Source organism: Mesoplodon mirus, assembly GCF_964341445.2.
Source record: "Mesoplodon mirus genome assembly, contig: HAP1_SCAFFOLD_1383, whole genome shotgun sequence".
NCBI classification, from domain to species: Eukaryota; Metazoa; Chordata; class Mammalia; order Artiodactyla; family Ziphiidae; genus Mesoplodon; species Mesoplodon mirus.
Window position 1 is genome coordinate 68716 of NW_028294735.1, and position 8543 is coordinate 77258.

At 40.6% G+C, this 8543-nt stretch overlaps 1 pseudogene across 1 annotated transcript; it reads right to left on the bottom strand.

The window, feature by feature from the left end:
• Positions 1 to 832: 832 nt before the first annotated feature.
• LOC309797565 (3-hydroxyisobutyrate dehydrogenase, mitochondrial-like) lies at positions 833 to 3376 on the bottom strand (annotated as a pseudogene). Its single transcript has one exon. The product of its transcript is annotated as a 3-hydroxyisobutyrate dehydrogenase, mitochondrial-like (transcript).
• Between the last annotated feature and the right edge of the window lie 5167 nt (positions 3377 to 8543).

An 8543-nucleotide genomic window follows, 5' to 3' on the forward strand; every position in this document is an offset into this window, starting at 1 on the left:
CAGTTTCCGGAGGGACCATCAGTGCTCCCTAAGAATGCCAATGCAGTGTTCCGTCCAGTTAGTGGGGTGCAGAGACCAGTCAGAATGCTGATGCTTTCCACAAAGGAGATGGGGCTAGGGAGGCAAATGCAATCAGGGAGTATTAGCTCTGTCTTGTGTGCCTGCTACAAAACCGTGTCCTCTCAAGACTGCTCTATCCCTTCTTTGCTTTATTCGTGTATGTGTAAGTTTGTATATGTAAGCTTTACAAGTCTCTCCTAAGAGAAAACTGAAAATGCCCAGGAAAAAGACAAAACTGCTTCAACAGAGAAAGGTCTCTCTGTTCCAGTTGAAGAGGATATAGAGTTAATAACAGGAAATATCCATCCCCTGAAACTCTATGAAACATGGATGCTTCCACAATTTACTCAAGGTCTCACTGACCAGGCTATAAGTAATTTTAATTATTATTTCTTATGGTTATGGTTGATAAAAAGTCTCAGTGGTATGCTAAAAATCTTTAACACTTGTTGACCTTTTTTCTTGATAGCTTTCCTCCTGCCAGGCTCCAGCCAACAGTAGCAGTAACAGATATCCAGATCTTAAGAGGATAGAAGTATAATGGTGCACTGAATATGGAAAGGAAGAACCAGTAATGGTTCCTATACATTCATAACGCGAATCAGCATCAAACTAAGCTTCCCCAAGAAGAAGCTGACAGCAAATAGTTCCTCCTCTTAATGAACTGAGGAAACAACTTTGAAGTTATCCGTAGCCACCGCTTCTGAAGCAACCAGTAGCTTTGCAACTATTAGTTTACTTGTATTAGGTTAATTTATATTAGAGTTTATTTAATGCAATTGCTCACAAATTTTAAACCATTTTGTAGAGTAGTGTTCTGTATCTGTTTAAATGAAATGCTTTCCTAAGCTCAAAATCAGTGTTTTTATGTTGTGTAAATTATGAAATTACTGTGAAATATCTGGTAAACTTGATAGGAAACCCCAGATGTCAGCACTTTGCTGGGCAGGAGTTAAAGTGGCCCACACCATTAGCCCTCATCAGGAGCAGTAGCAGTGGGCTAAGTCATAAGGGCACGCCCGTCCATTACACTCACCCAGGATACTGTGAGTGAGAAACAAAGGGCAGTCAGACAGGGACCTCTATGCTCAGATTCCACTGCCAAGAAATGGCCTAAGTCAGCTCTTGTTGTTGAAGAAAATAACCCTTTAGGAATCAGACTGAATCCTATTTTAAGTTTTAGAGGAAGAAGGATACTATTTAAACATTGATGAAATGTGCCTCTCTTTTTATATCAGCATAGAAATTTATTTGAATTCAAAAGAATATGGTTATATTTAGCATAGTGTAATAATTATCTAAAGCACATATCATCGTTGGCTCTGAAACAGTTCTAAAGATGTCATTCTTTTGAAGTCAAAAAATATGCAGTAAAAATGGACAAGGAAGCAAAAATATGAAAAAAACAAGTTTGCTGAGTATGGGAAGTTGTTACAAGAGGGGCACAACAAGATAATGTAACAGAGTCCAAATTACATAACATGCAGCAAGGAGTTCTCTTGCTTTAACAACTCCTAGAAATTAAACCAGTAATCTCAATGCAAGAATATCACCACTGGGTTATTTAACAGGACAAATTTTCTGAGGGACACAGGTAGTAATTCACTCTACTTCCCCTTTCTCTAATATCTTTTCTCACACCAATTTCTTTTCTTTCCTCGAGGATAGATTTTATCCTGTTGAAAACAATTTTAGTTTTATTTGTAAAGTGGAGTAAATAATATCCTGAGTGAAGTAGGCAGAGTTTTAGCTGAAGATGCTCAGGAATCAAACTTTTGAAAAAGGCCAATCAGCTAGCTAGCTAGCAGTTACCATCAGTGGCTTGCAGAAAAAAAAATTACAGATGATATGTTTGCTAAATAGATAAAAAGAATAAGCAGTTTAGAATGGGCGAAAAATCCCAGGATCTACTGTGACCTAGACCAGAGGTGCCTAAACTTTTTGGAACCAGGGACCGGTTTCCTGGAAGCAAATTTTTCCAGGGAGGGGGGGCGGGGTGTGTGAGGTTCAGGCGGTAATGTGAGCCATAGGGAGCAGCAGATGAAGCTTAGTTGGCTTGCTTGCGACTCACCTCCTGCTGTGCAGCCCGGTTCCTAAGAGGCTGTGGACTGGTACCCGTCCAAGGCCAAGGGGTTGGGAACCCCTGACCTACACACTCAAAAGCAGACAGTTGACCTTTGATTAAGCCCATTTTCCTGTGGAGTGAGCCATAAGGGGCTCCAAGACACAGTTTGGTTTCAATGTTTCAGTGTTCACAGCCAGAGGGCAAACTCAGAATGTCTCCTCCTCTTGCAAAAACTGGACCACGGATGAGAAGTCTTTTTTTTTTGAGTAGCCCTTCACGCACAACATCCCTGCAGATCTGATGGGCTTGACTGCCCAGAAGGACTGGGCTCTTCGTGCTGGTAGCAGAGTCTCATGCTAATCCCAGATCCTTAGCCATTATAGTGTTGCTCCGAATCCGCCCTGATAGTAATTAGCCGAGGGAACTCCATCCATCACCCCAGGTACAGGATTATAAGTGTCACTTGACCAACATTGTCCTGAGCTCGTATTTAGGATTTTAGCCAAGAGTTTTGGGTCAAGCCCTAACCTGAGTCCCAGATTCATAGCTTCAGCAGTTCCAATCCTACTAATAGCTAACAGCAAGTTTGTGCAGATCTTCGAAGCCTGGCCAGTCCCAACAGCTCCACGATGCACCACATGGGAGCCCATGCACCACAGCAGCTCAACCCCTCCCATCCTAAGTGTGAGGTTGCCAGATCGAGCCATTCCCACACTACCAGAAACAGGGGCATCCGTGAAAACCGCTCCCATTTTCTCAACTTCTTTGGCCAATTCTCCGAAAACCATAGGATCAACAGTACTGGAATCTATTAATGGTGAGTCTTTCTTCACTTTTTTTTTGAATTCCATTTGCTCCACAATAAGCTTCTAGTGCATTGATGCATTGTAATAATTCTGTCACCTTTTTCGGCTACATCCCCTGCAGAAGACACTACAGGGTTCATCTGCATCTAGAAGCTCTTTGCATGAATCAGGGAACACATCAACAACGGTGAGTGGCTAGCCATGTTTCATGAGCTCTTTTGCCACTGGACTCCCCACGTTGCCTACTCCAATGAATCCAACTGGAGTCTTGGAAGCTACTGACCTAGAACACAGCGCTGCAAGGCTGGCCACCACTGGCTGCTGCAGACGACTCCCTGCACCAGAGGCCGGAGGTGGCTCCACGGAGACGGAAGGAGGCTGCCACGCTGCCCGCGCCCCTCCTTCTCACGGTGACCTCCTCGACTCCCGGCTCACCCACTGGCTGCTATAGGGTGCGTGATGCGGAGGGCCGGCTCGGCTGTGGCGATTCTTAATACCTCTTTGGTACTAGGTTACACATACAGTTTCACCTAGTGAGCGACTTAACAGAAGGAATTTTTTTCTACGGCATTTTTGTGGCACAGCAGATAGAAGCGAGGTCACTATTTCTTTGAAAAACTGAATTAAAAATTTATAGAAAGTCATGATTCATTCTACAAATATGCTGAGTCAAAGAAACGTGAAAATTGATGCGATGGAGGAAGAGCGCTAGACTTCCCTGGTGCTCAACTGGCGCCTTTCTTCTGGTGTCAGAACATGGTTGTGTAACTCCTTTAATCCCAGTGGATTTTCCAAAAATTCCAGAATCTTCAGATTTTGGTAGCCCCTGTTTACTGCCTTTGCCCCCCTATGCCAAATCCCACCCCACCCCGCACACATTTATTTTTTACCAGTTGTCCTCCGGGGTGTTTTTCTTTATATAGTTATTGCAGCAGTTTGTTAGACTACTGACCCCCAGTGCAAATGCCCCTCCCCCCGTTTTCTCACCCTGTGTAGTTTTGTTCCACCTTGACCTGGGCTTGGTCACGTGACTTGCTTTGGCCCAATGGCATATCAAGAGCTGAAGCTTGGAGAGTACTCGTGCTTTAGGGCTTGTCCTCATGGAAACCTGACATGTTAGGAAGCCTGGCTAACCTAGTGGAGACTAGGCACAGGCCACAGCCAGCACCAATGGCCAGACATGTGAAAGCAACCAGCCCCAGTCCAGCAACCAGATGATGGCAGCCTCAGTAGTCACCTCAGGTGAAAGCAAGATAGATCCACCCAGGAGATCCCAGCCCATTCCGCTGATTCACAAATTGTGAGGAGATAAAGTGCCTGCTGTTTTAAACCACCAAGCTTAGGAGTAGTTCATCACACAGGAAGAGATATAACTATCTTTACTGTTAGATTATCTTCCCATTTTATACCATGTTTCCCCTCAAACGACTGTTCCTTTATCCAAGATTCTAGAAAAGAAATAACAACTGATGAGGCTGATAGAGCCTTAACATTTTTTATAAGTTTTGTAAACTTTTAAAATAACTGTTAATAAAATCAATATTTATTTGATCACAAAATTATTTTCTTCAGTTGCCTTAAGAAGTAATGCAGAATTGTACTAAGTTTATACATTTGGAGGCTCTAAAAATGTGTTATTCCTTGGATTCAAGTCCTAGTGTACTTTATGTGGGCATTCACGTTTGCAAAATGATTCCAGGAAAGTTGCGATTTCATTTTACAACTTTGGCCTAAGGAGTCTTATGATATTTTACCTGAGAAAAAGAACACATTAATTCCACTTTCAGCTATTAAACCCATGGCTTCCTGTATTTTCTAAATTCCCTATCAGTGAAGAAGACTATGTATAGCGTACAAGACCGTCATGATTAGGAGGAAGGTAGTACAGAAAGAGCCCATCAAATTAGGCATTGCCCAGTCACGTCAGTATACTAACGTGGTGAGCCACAGGCAGCTTGAAGCCTGGAAAAAAAGACAGATACAGTGTAATGATTATCCTAAGGATCCGGATAATGATTCCCATGATTTTGTTTTAAATATTAATGGCAGAGGATTCTGGGGAAATGGTGGTGGCTACAGAGAAGATTTTTATCCCTGAATATGCCACCCCTCCCCTAAATACACAACCCCCCACCCCCACAAAGAAGAAAGAAAAGCATCTAGGATAACAAGATCAAAAACCCACAGACAACATCTACAACAAGGTGTCCACATGAACTGCAACATACAGCCAGGTAGGAACAAATCAACAACAGGAAAAAGACCTACATATGTGTATCCCAAGGTGTGTGGGAGGAAGACGAGGGAAGGACTCTCTCTCTCTTTCAGGAGAGCCAAAGGTTACTATGGTTCACGAACTCACTGAGATTGAAAAACTCACTGAGAACAGGGGCAGAAACCGGGAGTGAATGTTGCAGGCTCCACTTTGCAGCTGAGTGCAAGAACTTTGAAATGTTCTGAGGATGCCAAGTGTTCTGGGGTCTGTGAAACCTTGACACCTATCAAACCAAAGCACCATCCCAGAACAAATCCCCATACTCAACAAGGACAGGAAAGAGGAGGCCTGGGTAAATGGGCATAGGAGGGCCGAGGAGGAAGATTTTAGAAATTTTAAGGTCATTTTTTAAAATTATGTTGTGGGGCTTCCCTGGTGGCGCAGTGGTTGAGAGTCCGCCTGCCGGGACACAGGTTCGTGCCCCGGTCTGGGAAGATCCCACATGCCGCGGAGCGGCTGGGTCCGTGCACCATGGCCGCTGAGCCTGCGCATCCGGAGCCTGTGATCCGCAACGGGAGAGGCCACAGCAGTGAGAAGCCCGCGTACTGCAAAAAATAAATAAATCAATAAAATTATGTTGTGAAAATAATAGAAGATAGTGAGCCCTGGAGTTCTGAAGCTAGAAATTATATTCTGATCTATGTTTCCCTCCTAAAGTGGAAACTTATTTCATTTAAAAATGAGTGACAGAAGGGTATTCCATTCACATCCTGTAGAAAATCAGTGAGAAAAAAAAAGAAAAAAGAAGGGTGAAAAGAAAGTTCCAGCAAATCCTGAAAACGTCACAGAAAGACACGTCCACAGAACAAATGAAATTTATTGCCTGATACTGCGGAAAAAGTAAAAGAAATTTTCAAAGGAATAGAAACTGGTTTTAAGAAAAACATAAAAGAAATTAGAAAAATTCAGAAATGAAGTGATTGGAGAATAGCAAGATTTGAAAAGGTGAAAAATTCAGTAAGTAATTTGTTTTAAAAAAATCATGTCTCGAGAGAAGGTTAAACTAGAAGGAACACAAGTTTGAATAAACACAGTGGATAATGTCTCCTTGGAGAAACAGCTGATTTCAAATCCAGCATAAGAAACGAACAAGATGTTCCTGTTACATCTTGTCATATAAGAGAGCTGGGAAGACTTCAAAGACTACTGTGGTTGTGTGGAAAGGACTCAGGAGCCAACTTGAACAGGATCCGTGAACCTAAGAGGGGACAATCTCTGCATCGATATTTATAACAACCTCACTGAAAACAACAACAAAGAAAGAAAATACCTCATTAGTTATCTTTGGAAGAGTCAACCTTTCTCTCTCTTGTTTTTTCTTTTTTTGTAAAACTGGTAAATAAAATAAAAGAAACATTTATTCTTCCTTTCCTAATTAAACTGTAACTCAGGGCAACCAAGTAGTTGATGAAATAATGTTCTAGCTAGTAAATGAATAATCATCTAGTTAGTAGAATATCACCATTTGGTACCCTTAATAAATTAATGGATCTAGACATTGATCATTAATGGCTGCAACGTCACAGTAAGACAGACACTTGATAGTTCCTTTTGGAATTCATCAATATTATCTATGAAGTAAACTTGACAAAAAAATCACACCTGAATTATGTCAGTGCTCTAGATCTATCTACCAACTGACAGTAAATACATGGGCCAAAGGAGCATGATAAATATATAAGCAGAAAGGGGATGCAATCAGCATAATCCAGACAATCAGCATAATCCAGACAGTTGGGAACCCTACTGGATGAATGCTTTGAATTCAAGGACAAATACTTGCAAGAAAAATGAGCAAATTGAGTTCTTTTAAACCTATACTTTAAAAGAAATTGTGTTTGGATCAGCAATCAAATAAATAATGGTTATTAAAATAAAAATACATTTATAGGACAATCAAGGAAACATGAACTGACTGGCTATTTGTTGATATTAAGGAATCATTATTATTTGCGGATGTGTGATAATGACATAGTTGAGCTTAAAAAGGGCAGTTCTTGCATTTTAGAAATATGGATACTGACGTTTTCACTGAGAAAAAGAAATCTGGGATTTGCTTTAAAATTGCTGGGGATGATGGTGGTAGTAGTAAGAGAGGGTGTAGAGAAAATCTATTGGCCTGAAATGGACATTTGATGAGAACAATGGATGAAAGTTTCTACTTCTTTCTCTTTATTTCTGTAGATGTTTGAAATTTTCCATACTAAAACATGTTTTATAAATGTAGATGGCTTGCAATGTGCTCTTCTGAGCTCTCAGAAGGCAAAAAGCCATTCTTAAATTAGGAGCTTTCTTCTCTAGCCAAGAATTCTAATGATAATTTTGTCCCAACTGGCCAGTGCACTCAGATTGCTCTGAGATCTGTTGGTGGAAAAAAAATCAGCACAAACAATAAAGAGGCTCTTCAGTCTTAGAAGAAAACAACAAAGAGTAAAGGCTGCTGCTAGGTCTGGGGCAATAGTGTAGTTACCAGTATAAGACAAAATATTAGTTTCTTCCAAAATCCACTTGCTACTACTGTGTATACTTTTGCAGCAAAGTATCTTTTCTACGTTGTCAGCATTAAAGTAAATTTACTATTTAGGTAGCATTTAAATTATCATATACTCAAAGCCTAGGCTGAAATGACATTAAATCTTATTTGGGCCATTGCAGTGTATTCTCCAGTCTTACTTGCTTTGTCTATAACTGTCGTAAAAAGGTGTGAGGAGATCTGCCAATATTAATGCCAGGATTCAAAATGAGTTCTTTGTAGCTTGCTTCCTTCAGGATCTTCTGCCCTCAGACCCATGTATTTACTTAATGCCTCAGATTATTGTATATGTCACATCTTTCCAACTAGAAGACAAGCTCCTTTAAGGGCAGTGACTAGTCTCATCAACATCGAATTTACTCCAACACCAGTGCTTTCAAATTGTGTGTTGCTTAGTATACGTCTGACCGTAAGAAGTTATAGAAACAATTCTACTCTAACTAAATAATAATGATACTGCTGCTACTATTTCTACTACTACTGCTAATAAAATGTATGAAATAGAGTATAAATGGGAAAATAAAGATCACACTGGAAATCCCAGACTATAAAATGAATGATCCCAAAGCCACTGGCCAATCCATCGACTGTAAACAGTTACTTGTGAATTGGTCAACATTTAAATGCGTAATTGAGAGAAGGGTTAAAACAAATTTTATTACCAAAAAACACAATTTTTATACCTACAATTTTTGAGCTCAACTAACCTGTAGTTTTAACAGAAATAGAGGAGATTCAAAGTATTCATTCAGTTTCCTAAGTGATCCATTCCCTATCTTTCCTTATGAAACAATCAGTTACAAC